The sequence below is a fragment of the Bos indicus genome, chromosome 5 (assembly GCF_029378745.1).
Source record: "Bos indicus isolate NIAB-ARS_2022 breed Sahiwal x Tharparkar chromosome 5, NIAB-ARS_B.indTharparkar_mat_pri_1.0, whole genome shotgun sequence".
Lineage (NCBI taxonomy): Eukaryota > Metazoa > Chordata > Mammalia > Artiodactyla > Bovidae > Bos > Bos indicus.
In genome coordinates this window covers 22378135-22391210 of record NC_091764.1, presented here as the reverse complement: position 1 = coordinate 22391210, position 13076 = coordinate 22378135, and the positions used below count along the sequence as shown (strand labels likewise).

Below are 13076 nucleotides of genomic sequence, written 5' to 3'. Positions count from 1 at the left end.
TTCTCTCTCAGTCTGTGTCTCCTGAGAACAAGTTCAGACGAGCCTTTTCTAAATAATAAAAGAGAAGATGGCCGCCACATGTTTTTATAACTGACCTTATTTCAAAATTCGGTTGGGTAACTCTTACCTCACTTTCCAGAGAGAGACAGTGTGTGTCGTGAGAATGTGTGTGTGTGTGTGTGTGTGTGTGTGTGTGTTAGTCACTCAGTCATGTCCGACTCTTTGCAATCCCATGGACTGTAGCCTGCCAGCTTCCTCTGTCCATGGGATTCTCCAGACAAGAATACAAGAGTGGGTTGCCATTTCCTTCTCTAGGGGATCTTCCTGACCCAGGGATTGAACCCAGGCCTTCTGCATTGCAGGAAGATTCTTTACCATCTGAGCCACCAGGGAAGCTGAGAATCTCTCTGCTGCTGCTGCTAAGTTGCTTCAGTCGTATTTGACTCTGTGCGACCCCATAGATGGCAGCCCACCAGGCTCCTCCGTCCCTGGGATTCTCCAGGCAAGAAAACTGGAGTGGGTTGCCATTTCCTTCTCCAACTCTCTAGAGGTAATCAAAACAAATGGCTGTGCCTGACCTTGGCATGTTCCCTGGCCCTCTGTGGTCCTGCGTTTGCTCCTCTTTGTGAAAGGCAGACAGTGTTATGTGACATCTAAGGTCCCTTCCTCCTCTAAACCTTCCAGCCTCTAACCCCAGGCTACTGCTTGCTGATTTATAAGACAATATATTGACTTGCCTGAAGATATTAAATGGCAAATATTTTAAAAAGTGGGTCCTTCTCCACTTTTTTATGTCTAGGTTATAAAATTATGATAATGATTACTTTTTCATTACTCACCTAATCCCATAAAACACCTCTCACTATATAAATGCACATAGGCTTTTTTCAACAACAATTACTCATTTTGTTGAAGGGAATCAGGTCCTTGCTAAAGGCCAGTAAGAAAGCACCAGCTTTCTGCTAGTAGACTCTACATTTTCTCTGGGCAAAAGGTTTACTGTGGCTGAGACCAATACAGCGTCACCCAGTGGCCCTCTCCTAAGGCAGATTACCGACTATTCATTAGTTGCTCCAAAGCTGGTAACGTGTGCCATGAGGTTGAGGAGAATAGAAGGAACATTTACCAGAAAGAAAAATTTAGATGTAATAGGTTCTTCCTCCTGGGTCTCTCTCTATTTCTTACTGTTAAACTGAAACCTTTTACATTGAAATCTTGTTTTCCTTTTTTATACTCATGACCATGTTTCAAAGCAAGTCTTATACCTCTTTTACAGCTGAGACTATGGAGGCTCAGAGATGTTAATGAATATCCCAAGCTCACCCAGGAATTCCTAAATGTGTCTAAAATGGATTTAAAAAATTGGAATGTTTAGGATATGGAGAAACCCTGAAATGATCACATCACTAAGGCAGGCCTGCCATAATGTTGTTTTCCACATTTGTAAAGTTTCAAGGAGGTACCCTGTGAACTGGAAGCAAATACTGAGGTATTTCACACCCCTATATCAAGAGGGTTTTTTGTGTTTTTTTTTTTATAGCTTATTTTAAATTTTATTTTATTTTTAAACTTTACAATATTGTACTGGTTTTGCCAAATATCGAAATGAATCCGCCACAGGTATACATGTGTTCCCCATCCTGAACCCTCCTCCCTCCTCCCTCCTCCCTCCCCATACCATCCCTCTGGGTCGTCCCAGTGCACCAGCCCCAAGCATCCAGTATCGTGCATCGAACCTGGACTGATTTGGGAGAATGGCATAGAGACATGTATACTATCATGTATGAAATGAGTTGCCAGTCAAGAGGGTTTTGAATCCTTTTCCCCAGTAGATTTACAGAAGTCAGGCATTATTTGAGATGTAATAGTAATGGATGCCATTGATTGAACTCATTATGCTCCCAGCTCTGTGCTAACCACTTGATAAGCATCATCTCATTTACACAGACATTGTTCCATAAGATGGTTACCACTGTCTTATGCAGACATGGGCACTGAGACTTATAAGGAAGTGTCACTTACCCAAGTATCATGGATTGAAAGATTGGGAATCCAGGTAATATCTGAATCTAAAGCAAATTGCTCCTATTGATTATTCTATAATGCCTTGGCACTGCAGGGCAGAATGGGACAAGGGAACCCCGTTTTCTCTCCCCATTGGAGCTGCACTTCCATATGGTAACTTGAAAGCCTGCATAAATCACTATTGTGACTAACGTCCACACCTAGCAATAGCAATTATGACAACCAGCCCTGTAAGTTCTCACCCTACTTTCATTCATTAAAAGTAGAAATTAAAGGGGAGGAAGGCAGATGGGAAAACCCCTGTCCCAAATGGTCGTTTGAGCAATAGAACAATCTCTGTAGTTATTTAAAGGGAAAAAAACCTGATTATTTATCAGAAATAGAACTATGAAAAGTCCACCTCCAGAAGCACCTCCATTGCAGCATTTCCCAGAAAGATCATTTATTGTTTACTTTAATAGTTTCAAAAATATTAAGGCATAACAAGATCTGCCAAACTAGATTGACTAGAAGATAAAAGATTCCCAAGAATGGAATGTTTTCAGTTGATTACAGCATAGTCAAGCCAAAGCTAGCAAGTCATCATTAAGGAAGAGCATGTAAATTCTGACCTTGGATTTTGCAGTAACGACATTTACACAATCATAGCTTAATCCAAGTTTGTCACAGGATGCTAGACTTTTCATATCATGGCTTTCACTCCTCAGCTGAAATCTGATTATGACAGCAGGCCTTTTCCTGGGAATTGAATAAGATTAAAATATATAGTGACCTGATATTTGTGGATTAAAGAAATGAGGTCAGAGATAGGAATTGGATCCGGGTTGGTAAACAACTGTGGCCACTTGTGTTGCAACTGTGCAGGAGGAAAGGCAGCCAGTGCACTCCCTGGAGTCCTGTAGACTGGACGGGCTTCCAGGCATCTGCAAAGCTTTTCTCCTCTGATCTCCAGCACTCACACGACTTTCTCAAAATGGCAGAAACAAGAACGTCTTTGTTTGTATCCAGTTTAGAAACATCATCATCGCGAACTTCTAACTTAGGTTTGATGTCTATCAGCGTATTAGAAGGTAACGGGAAAAGAAATTCGTTTCTTTCTCAAATATTTATTGGGTGCCTACAAATACACTGGGCATTGTGGAGCGTGTGGTATATAGATGCAGGAGCCGGACAAAGCCCCTGAAAAACAAGCAGCACTGCAAAATGGTTCATGTTCAGTACCAAGGGAGGCCTGGGCCAGAGTGTAAACACAGGAAACAGCCACTGCGGGCAGACGGCTGATGCTCTCCAAGAATTACAGACCAGATACACTCAGAGAAGTGTACAGTCAGAGAAAACTTCCTTGAAGTTGAAATGTGCCAGACAGTATTGTTTTTCTGAAATGGTCTATTTATTAAGTTATGATTTAGATACAGACTTCTTGAAAGAAAGAAATTCATCCACCTGATCGCACAACAGTAGCGCTGTGAAAGGACTTAAAAGAAACATTAGTGCAAAGATATTTTCTGGTTTTAATTCACTTCTTATCCAAGACACATACAGCATCGGTGTCATTTCTAGTAGAAGAAAACATCCACTTAGCGCTTCTACACAGAACAGGAAAGCGAGGCTCAGAGGCACCACATCTGGTGTTCCAGGTCTATACTGCCTCCTTAGTCTTGTTATGACTCAACTTGGCTACTCCTGTACAAAAGGTATGGGATTCTCAAAGAAAAGGTAAATAAATGTTAATTATAAGAGTAAAAGAACTGAATCCCTGATTGACTGCTATCCAGGACAAAAATAAACAAGGCAGAAAAAATAATATGCCCTGTAACTTTCTGAAAGGCATCAGGAATTTAGAGCAAGCTTTCTATTTGCATTTGCAGGACAGGGCATGAAAATATTGATTACTGTAAAGCAGGGAGTTGCCTGCCTGCCTTCAATAAAACACATTCTGCAAGTCTGATATTCTTGGAACAGAGCGTTACCCCTTGGAATTTCCCTAACTCTGAAAAGAGAGAGTGGGTTTCGACTGTTTCTGTTCTAAATAGCATATTCTTGTTGTTGTTGTTCAGTGGCTCAGTTGTGTCTGACTCTTTGAGACCCGATGGACTGCAGCACGCCAGGCTTCCCTGTCCTTCACCATCTCCTGGGGTTTGCACAAACTCACGTTCTTTGAGTTGGTAATCCCATCCAACCATCTCATCCTCTGTTATCCCCTTCTCCTCCTGCCTTCAATCTTTCCCAGCATCACGATCTTTTCCAATGAGTTGGTTCTTTGCATTAGATGGCCGAAGTATTGGAGCTTCAGTTTCAGCATTCCTTCCAAAGAATATTCAGGGTTGATTTCCTTTAGGATTCACTGGTTTGATCTCCCTGCAGTCTAAGGCACTCTCAAGAGTGTTCTCCAACACCAGAGTTGGAAAGCATCAATTCTTCAGCATTCAGCCTTCTTTATTGCCCAAGTCTCATATCCATGCATGACTACTGGAAAAACCATACCTTTGACTATACACACATTTATTGGCAAAGTATTGTCTCTGCTTTTTAATATGCTGTCTAGGTTGGTCATAGCTTTTCTTCCAAGGAGCAAGTGTCTTAATTTCATGGCTGCAGTCACCATCTACAGTGATTTTGGAGCCCAAGAAAATAAAGTCTGTCATGGTTTCCATTGTTTCCCCATCTATTTGCCATGAAGTGATGGGACCAGATGCCATGATCTTAGTTGTTTGAATGTTGAGTTTTAAGCCAGCTTTTTTCACTCTCTTCTTTCACTTTCATCAAGAGGCTCTTTGGTTCCTCTTCAATTTCTGCCATTAGGGTGGTGTCATCTGCATATCTGAGGTTCTTGATATTTCTCCTGGCAATCTTGATTCCAGCTTGAGCTTCATTCATTCCAGCATTTTGCAAGATGTACTCTGCATATAAATTAAATAAGCAGGGTGACAATATAGAGCCTTGATGTACTCCTTTCCCAATTTTGAGCCAATCCATTGTTCCATGGCTGGTTCTAACTGTTGCTTCTTGCCCTTCAAGAAACATATTAAAGACACATTCTAACTTCCTTAAAAGGATGGATCTATGTGTGTTAAGAATTTGATGTCTTCATTTCCTCTGGATCCCAATTTTTTCTCCAAATGCACACCCTCACATGGTTTATATCATCACCTTCTTTGAAAAGACTACCATCTGTCTCTCTTGACCATCCACACAGGTCAGCTGCTTCATACATAATATGTTTCTAACATCATTGGTAGAAACTAGTTGCATCATTAGAAGTTTAGATCGCCTTTCCTGCTAAAATTAATCATCCTTCAAGCATATCTGAAGTAGTGTTAATATATATGTCTATGAATATTTTTTATCAGAAGGAGAAATCAAGAAGGGGAGTCCATGTCCCAACCTGCTCCTTGAATCTGGAAGGTCTTTGTGACTGCCTTGATGATAGAATGCCAAGGAGGAGATCTGGGTAACTTCTAGATCTGAGTTGGAGAAGTCCTTTGGCTCTGCCAGTGTCTCCTGGGACAGTCACTGTGGGAGATTTTGCCCCATGTAAGTTCATCTCTCCTGTGTCCACCACGTGGAAAGATCATGTGGAGATAAAGTGGCACCTTAGAGGCCTCCCAGCCTAGATGCCAGATGTGAGTGATGAAGCTTTGGTAATAACTCCTGTCCCAGGCACCATGACAGCCTCATAAGATCCTAAGTGTGAACCATCCCTCCAAGCCCAGTCAAATCCAGGATTTGTGATCAAAATAAGTGGTATTATTGTTTGAAGCCACTGTTTGAAATGTTTTGTACATGATAGTAGATAATTAGAACAGATTGTGAGAACTGGAAGTTGGGTGCTAGTGTAATGAAACCTAGAACAGGACACTGACTCTGGGACAGAGTGGTGGGAGAAGTTAGGAGGGGTTTTGAGGGACTTGAGTAAAAGCCTGATGGCGCTTGAGGAGAATAGTAGAAAAATTAGCAAAATTGTCACTTGCAGTGACGTGAAAAATGCAAAAGATAACTAATGAGCTGGTAGATTTGGCTAATAAGAATTCCAGCTAGAATGTTGAGACTGCCCAATAGCTTCTTTTAGTCACATAAGTATGAGAGAGATGAGTTTAAAAAAGGAACTGTTTCATTTTCAAGAAAACTTAAAGAAAATACATAAAAGATCCAGTACTTGCTACGTTCAAATATAAAATTATTTCTCATTCCCCATTTCTTCATAGAGAAGAAGATTTTCAGATTAAAAAATGGTATCAGGCCAAAGATCAAATCCCAAAGCCAAAGAACCTTTGTTAGTAGCTTAGAAAGATTTAGGGTAATGGCTCATAGACCCTCTGAAACAAAGTTCCTCTAAGGATCTTGAGGGCATGCCCGGCATACTCTCTTAGTTAAACAATGAGGCTTCTAAAAATCTTAAAGAAATGGTCCCATCACAGCTTTACAGAAACCCCCAAGGTAGAGAAGGACTTAAAGAGATTTCTAGGGAGGTTTTTGTCTAGTGGAGTAAATGACAATAAGAATGATAAGAAATCCACAAACAGCTTTTTTTTTTTTTTTTGGTTTGTTTTTTATTGAAATATGATTGATGTGTAACATTATTTTTATTTCAGATGTATAACATGATTCAATATTTGCATATATTGTGAAATGATCACTTCCATAAGTCTAGTTAAGGTTTATCACCACAATAATTATAATTTTCAAAAAGTACAATGATAAGTTTGTGTTGATTAACATTTTGCCAGCATGGACTAAAAGGGACAGAAGCAGTTTGAAGCAGAAGGAAGTCTTTAGATTTCAGATTTCCATGGGCAGGAGACAAGCTGATAAAACTATTCAGCTTCAGATACAGGGCACATTTTACATAAAAGGAAAGATAATTTAAAAGGTGGAACCCAGAACTTAAAGGGACACCCTAGAACTTCCAGATGTTCAAGCTGGATTTAGAAAAGGCTGAAGAACCAAAGATCAAATTGCTAACGTCTGTTGGGTCAACGAAAAAGCAAGAGAGTTCCAGAAAAATATCTATTTCTGCTTTATCGACAACACCAAAACTTTTGATTGTGTGGATCACAACACATTGTGGAAAATTCTTAAAGAGATGGGAATACCACCTGACCTGCCTCTTGAGAAATCTGTATGCAAGTCAGGAAGCAATAGTTAGAACTGGACATGGAACAACAGACTGGTTCCAAATAGGAAAAGGAGTATGTCAAGGCTGTATATTGTCACCCTGTTTATTTAACTTATATGCAGGGTACATCATGAGAAACACTGGGCTGGCAGAAGCACAAGCTGGAATCAAGATTGCTGGGAGAAATATCAATAACCTCAGATATGCAGATGACACCACCCTTATGGCAGAAAGTGAAGAAGAACTAAAGAGCCTCTTGATGAAAGTGAAAGAGGAGAGTAAAAAAGTTGGTTTAAAGCTCAACATTCAGAAAACTAAGATCATGGCATCTGGTCCCATCACTTCATGGCAAATAGATGGATAAACAGTGAAACAGTGTCAGACTTTATTTTTTTGAGCTCCAAAATCACTGCAGATGATGACTGCAGCCATGAAATTAAAAGATGCTTACTCCTTGGAAGGAAAGTTAGGACCAACCTAGACAGCATATTAAAAAGCAGAGACATTACTTTGTCAACAAAGGTCCGTCTAGTCAAAGCTATGGTTTTTCCAATAGTCATGTGTGGATGTGAGAGTTGGTCTATAAAGAAAGCTGAGCACAGAAGAATTGATGCTTTTGAACTGTGGTGTTAGAGAAGATTCTAAGAATCTCTTGGACTGCAAGGAGATCCAACCAGTCCATCCTAAAAGAAATCAGTCCTGAATATTCATTGGAAGGACTGATGCTGAAGCTGAAACTGAAACTCCAATACTTTGGCCACCTGATGCAAAGAACTGACTCATTTGAAAAGACCTTTATGCTGGGAAAGATTGAAGGCTGGAGGAGAAGGGGAAGACAGAGGATGAGATGGTTGGATGGCATCACTGACTCAGTGGACCTGAGTGTGAGTAAACTCTGGGAGTTAGTGTTGGACCGGGAAGCCTGGCGTGCTGTAGTCTGTGGGGTCTCAAAGAGTCAGGCACAACTGAGAGACTGAACTGAACTGAACTGAACTGAAAAGCAGTGGGAAAATCCTTCCTAGGAAGTAGGACTGAGACCTGAGGAAGAAACAGGCTGTGATTTCCTGGCTAGACTTCAAAATTGCAGTGAACCAGTGACTGTTATATACTCTCATGGGCTTCCCTGGTGGCTCAGAGGTTAAAGCGTCTGCCTGCAATGTGGGAGACCAGGGTTCAGTCTCTGGGTTGGGAAGATCCCCTGGAGAAGGAAATGGCAACCCACTCCAGTACTCTTGCCTGGAGAATCCCATGGACAGAGGAGCCTGGTAGGCTACAGTCCACCGGGTCGCAAAGAGTCGGGACACAACTGAGTGACTTCACTTTCACTTTCACTTTCCCCCTATTTTCAGCAAGAATGTCTATAGTGATTTTTCCAGTGTATAGCACACCATTGTATGTTGCCTATATAGGTCTTTGTTCACAGATCTTAGGACTGAGAGGAACAATACACAAGAAACTTAACCTAAGGGGCTTCATTTGTACCTAGATCTGATGGTACAGATGGTACAGATCTAGATTTAGATGAAAAGATTCTGAACCTAGACCCTAAGCCTGATGACATATTGAGGTGTCCTGGAAAGGGTGAATTTATGCTTTTTTTTTTTTTGCATGTGGAAGAAATAGAAATCATTTGTGGCCAGTAGATATACTTTTGAATTTTAAAACATATTCACAATTTTTTGACAGTCTTCTTGTCAAGAGATGGAGTCTAGAGGGTGGAATAAATTGAGAGTAGCATTGACAGATATATACTACCATGTGTTAAATAGATGGCTAGTGGGAAGCTGCTCTATGGCACAGGGAGCTCATTCTTTGTGCTCGTGATGACCTAGAGGTGTGCAATGGGAGTGGGTTGGAGGGAAGCTCAAGAGGGAGGGGATATATGGATATGTATAGCTGATTCACATCATCATACAGCAGAAACTAACACAACATTGGAAAGCAATGATATAGCAATTAAAAAAAAATAAATGGAAAAATATATAAATGTGGAAAAAAGAGAGATGGAGTCTAGTTCCTATCCCCTTGCATATGGACTGGACTCACTAACTCATTTCTAAAAAATAGAGTGGGATGGAACTGGTGCTATGTTAATTCCAAGCCTAAGTCTTTAAAGATGATACAGCTTCTTCCTGATTCCCTCTTGGAACATTCATGCTTGCAACCACCTCCTCCCTGAAACCTATAAGAAAGCCCAGGCCAAAGGGAGAGTCCAGGAAATGAGCCAAAGCCCCAAGCTCCCAGCCCCAGCTGAACTCTCAACTTCTCGGCCATAAGAGGGAGCCACTTTGGACAGAGATTCTCCAGTTCTCCATCAAGCCAGTGCCACGTGGAGCAGAGACAAGTCTTCCCAGACAAAGTGAAAGTCGCTCAGTTGTGTCCAACCCTTTGTGACCCCATGGATTATACAGTCCATTGAATTCTCTAGGCCAGAATACTGGAGTGAGTAGCCTTTCCCTTCTCCTGGGGAATCTTCCCAACCCAGAGATCTAACCCAGGTCTCCTGCATTGCAAGTGGATTCTTTACCAGCTGAGCCGCAAGGGTAGCCCAAACAAACAGCATTCCCAGACAAATGCTGTCCAAATTGCAGATTTGCTTGTAAAATAAATGACTGTCGTTTCTTTGAGCCATTAAATGTAGAATAGAAATTCTAATCCTATATCAATAGAAACAGGAACAATTTCTCTTATCAGTACATAGACAGTTGATTAGCGGTGCTGACCCTCAGTGTCATTGACAATTCACATACAACTTTACAGTCGGTAAAGCCTCAGATTCAACCAACCACAGATTGTGCAGTATTATGGTATTTGTTATTGAAAAAAAAAATCTGCCTGCAAGTGGACATGCACAATTAAATCCTGTGTTGTTCAAGGAGTATATCTCTGATATACACAGTTTATTAAGGAGTAAATATTGGCGAGGCCCTATTTTATATGCATTACATATGTTAACTCATTTCGTTCTAATAACAACTCTATGAGGAAAATATTTTAATATCCCCATTTAATAGATAAGAAACAGTAGAATAAGTCATGAAGAAGTTGACCAAGTAAGTTGATTGAGGTCATACAGCCAGAGGGCCCAAGCCATTGACCTAGCTGATCCAGAGTCCAGAACCATTATGCTTCTCTGAATCTTATAATAGCATTGTTTACTTCAATTTTTCCACTTACCATTAACATAAGGGAGCCTCTTCTCCATAACTCTGGCCTTTACCTTTAGTTGAGGGAACTTTTTGCTAAAAGCAAAGCACAGTTTAAATTTTGTCCCTAAATGCCAGTTTTGCAGAGATCAGCCAGCTGTGGCCCATGGGCCAGATCTTGTCCACTACTGCTTTTGTAAATAAACATTTTTTTTTTTAACACAGCCGTGCTTATTCATTCATGTTTTGTCATGGTTGCTTCTGTACTACATTGCAAAGTTGAGTGGTTGTGACAGTGGCTATGGCCCACAAAGCCTAAAATTTTACTTTACAGAAAAGGTTTCCTGACTGCTGACTTAGATCACTGAAGTTCCCTTTCTCAATGAATTCATAATGTGTCATAAACAGAATGCATGAGAATTTTAGACAGACTGGTCTGGACTAAAACCCACTTCTATTTTCTATGTGTGACCTTTGGAGAATCTCTTCTCTGAATTTTAGTTTTACAAAAATTGAAGAGGATAGTAAGACCCTTGTCTTAATTGATAAGTCATAAGACACTGAGATATAAAATATTATTACTATGTTAAAAGTTTTACCAATCTTTTATGAGTAGAGCCAAATTTAGGGGATCATGTAATTAGAGGTAAAAGAGAAAAAGTGCTTAATATTTTTTTTTCATCTTTATTCATGTTATTCATAACTGTTAGGGCACACAAAGAAAAGAGTGGCAACAACTTCTGTTAGGTGTAAGACATAGGGGGGAATCAATGGTTTGTGAAAGTCCAGGTTATGAATTTCCTTCTATGGTCCAGATTTTTTAAGAAAAATCCTGCAGGAAGAGGCGACTTCACAGGAAGCAGTTTTCCAACACCAATTACTGATTGATTAAATATCAAAGGGTATTTGTCAATCAGACAAAGGGTTGACAAGGGGTTTGCTTATTGAGCTAAAAATATCATATTTTCCCCACTATAACTGGATATTTTTCTTTGAGAATATGAGTAAATTTAGAATCCTAAGGACAGAGGGGGTTGGGATTTTAATAAATGATCTGGGTGGCCGGATGAACTGTTTCTGTCCCGAGAGATGATGGTCACAATCTGATTTCCTGGAGAACAATGAGAACCAGATTCTAGCAGAGTGATGTCAGGGGCATCCATTTTCTTTTGTTGCCTCAAGACTGTTCTCTGTCCTCAGTGTGTGAGCTGTGGAGTCGGAGCTTATCTTAGCTCCCAAGTGACGCAGGTCAGCTTTATAGGTTTTGATGGCATATCTGTTTAGATGGGGGTGACATTGGAGTGTGGGAGAGGCTCTGCTCTGTGTGAGGAGCTGGGGACTGTCACACACGAGGGGTATGAGAGGAGCAGAGACACTTCAGGGGGCCTGATGAGGGAGGTTGAGTGGGAACCAGATGAACATTGCTTTCAATCTGCTGTGAGGATTCTGGTTTTCTTCACTCGAATTCCCACCCCTTCCCTTTTCACTTATCACACACATAAAGGGCAGTGAAATGCCAACCTGGCCCAACTGAAAATTTGGAGATATGAAGCTGTAAAAGAAGATAACGATTAGACACTTGTGGAGTTGACTAGTGACCCTTGATAGCACGCTTTATGTTCCTGGTTAACCTTTTAACTACAAAAACAGTTCTCATTTAATAGACATAGTCTCCTTGAAAGAAATAAAGGAAGGAAGGAAGAGGGGAGAATGAGGGAGGGAAGGAGAAAGGGAAGGAGGGAGAAAGAGAGGAAGGAAGAAAGAGAAAGAAAAAAACAGACATACTTTTGTCTCAAACTGTCACATTTTTAGTATTGTACCATTCCAATGTATTAGTTCATTGAAGAAATCATAGAACCTAAAGGTAGAAAATTACATAGGGGTTAGTTTGTCCAAATTTGGACACCTGCAGAACTCTGCTGAATAACTACCATGGTAGGTGCATTAAATCTTTCTGTGGTGTTTTCTGAACCTGGTCTGTCCCAGGTATTTTTTTTTTTCTTTTAAATTTGTTTTTTATTGACGGATAATTGCTTTACAGAATTTCGTTGCTTTCTTCCAAACCTCAACATGAATCAGCCATAGGTATACATATATCCCCTCCCTTTTGAACCTCCCTCCCATCTCCCTCCCCATTCCACCCCTCTAGGTTGATACAGAGCCCCTGTTTGAGTTTTCTGAGCCATATAGCAAATTCCTGTTGACTAGAAAAAGCAAGAGAATTCCAGAAAAACATCTATTCCTGCTTTATTGACTATGTCAAAGCGTTTGACTGTGTGGATCACAATAAACTGTGGAAAATTCTGAAAGAGATGGGAATACCAGACCATCTGACCTGCCTCTTGAGAAACCTGTATGCAGGTCAGGAAGCAACAGTTAGAACTGGATATGGAACAACAGACTGGTTCCAAATAGGGAAAGGAGTACGTCAAGGTTGTATATTGTCACCCTGCTTATTTAACTTATATGCGGAGTACATCGTGAGAAATGCGGGGCTGGATGAAGCACAAGCTGGGATCAAGATTGCTGGGAGAAATATCAATCACCTCATATATGTAGGTGACACCACCCTTATGGCAGAAAGTGAAGAATAACTAAAGAGCCTCTTGATGAAAGTGAAAGAGAGTGAAAAAGTTGGCTTGAAGCTCAACATTCAGAAAACTAAGATCATGGCACCTGGTCCCATCACTTCATGGGAAATAGATGGGGAAACAGTGGAAACAGTGGCTGATTTTATTTTTCTGGGCTCCAAAATCATTGCAGATGGTGATTGCAGCCATGAAATTAAA

The 13076-nt window shown here is 40.6% G+C and overlaps 1 long non-coding RNA gene across 1 annotated transcript in view; it reads left to right on the top strand.

The window, feature by feature from the left end:
- Nucleotides 1-205: 205 nt before the first annotated feature.
- Nucleotides 206-13076, top strand: part of LOC139183065 (uncharacterized) — a 65538-nt gene continuing 52667 nt past the window's right edge. Inside the window, exon 1 of the long non-coding RNA XR_011566531.1 lies at nt 206-11535. This is a non-coding gene — a long non-coding RNA (uncharacterized lncRNA). The remainder of the gene's footprint in view (nt 11536-13076) is intronic.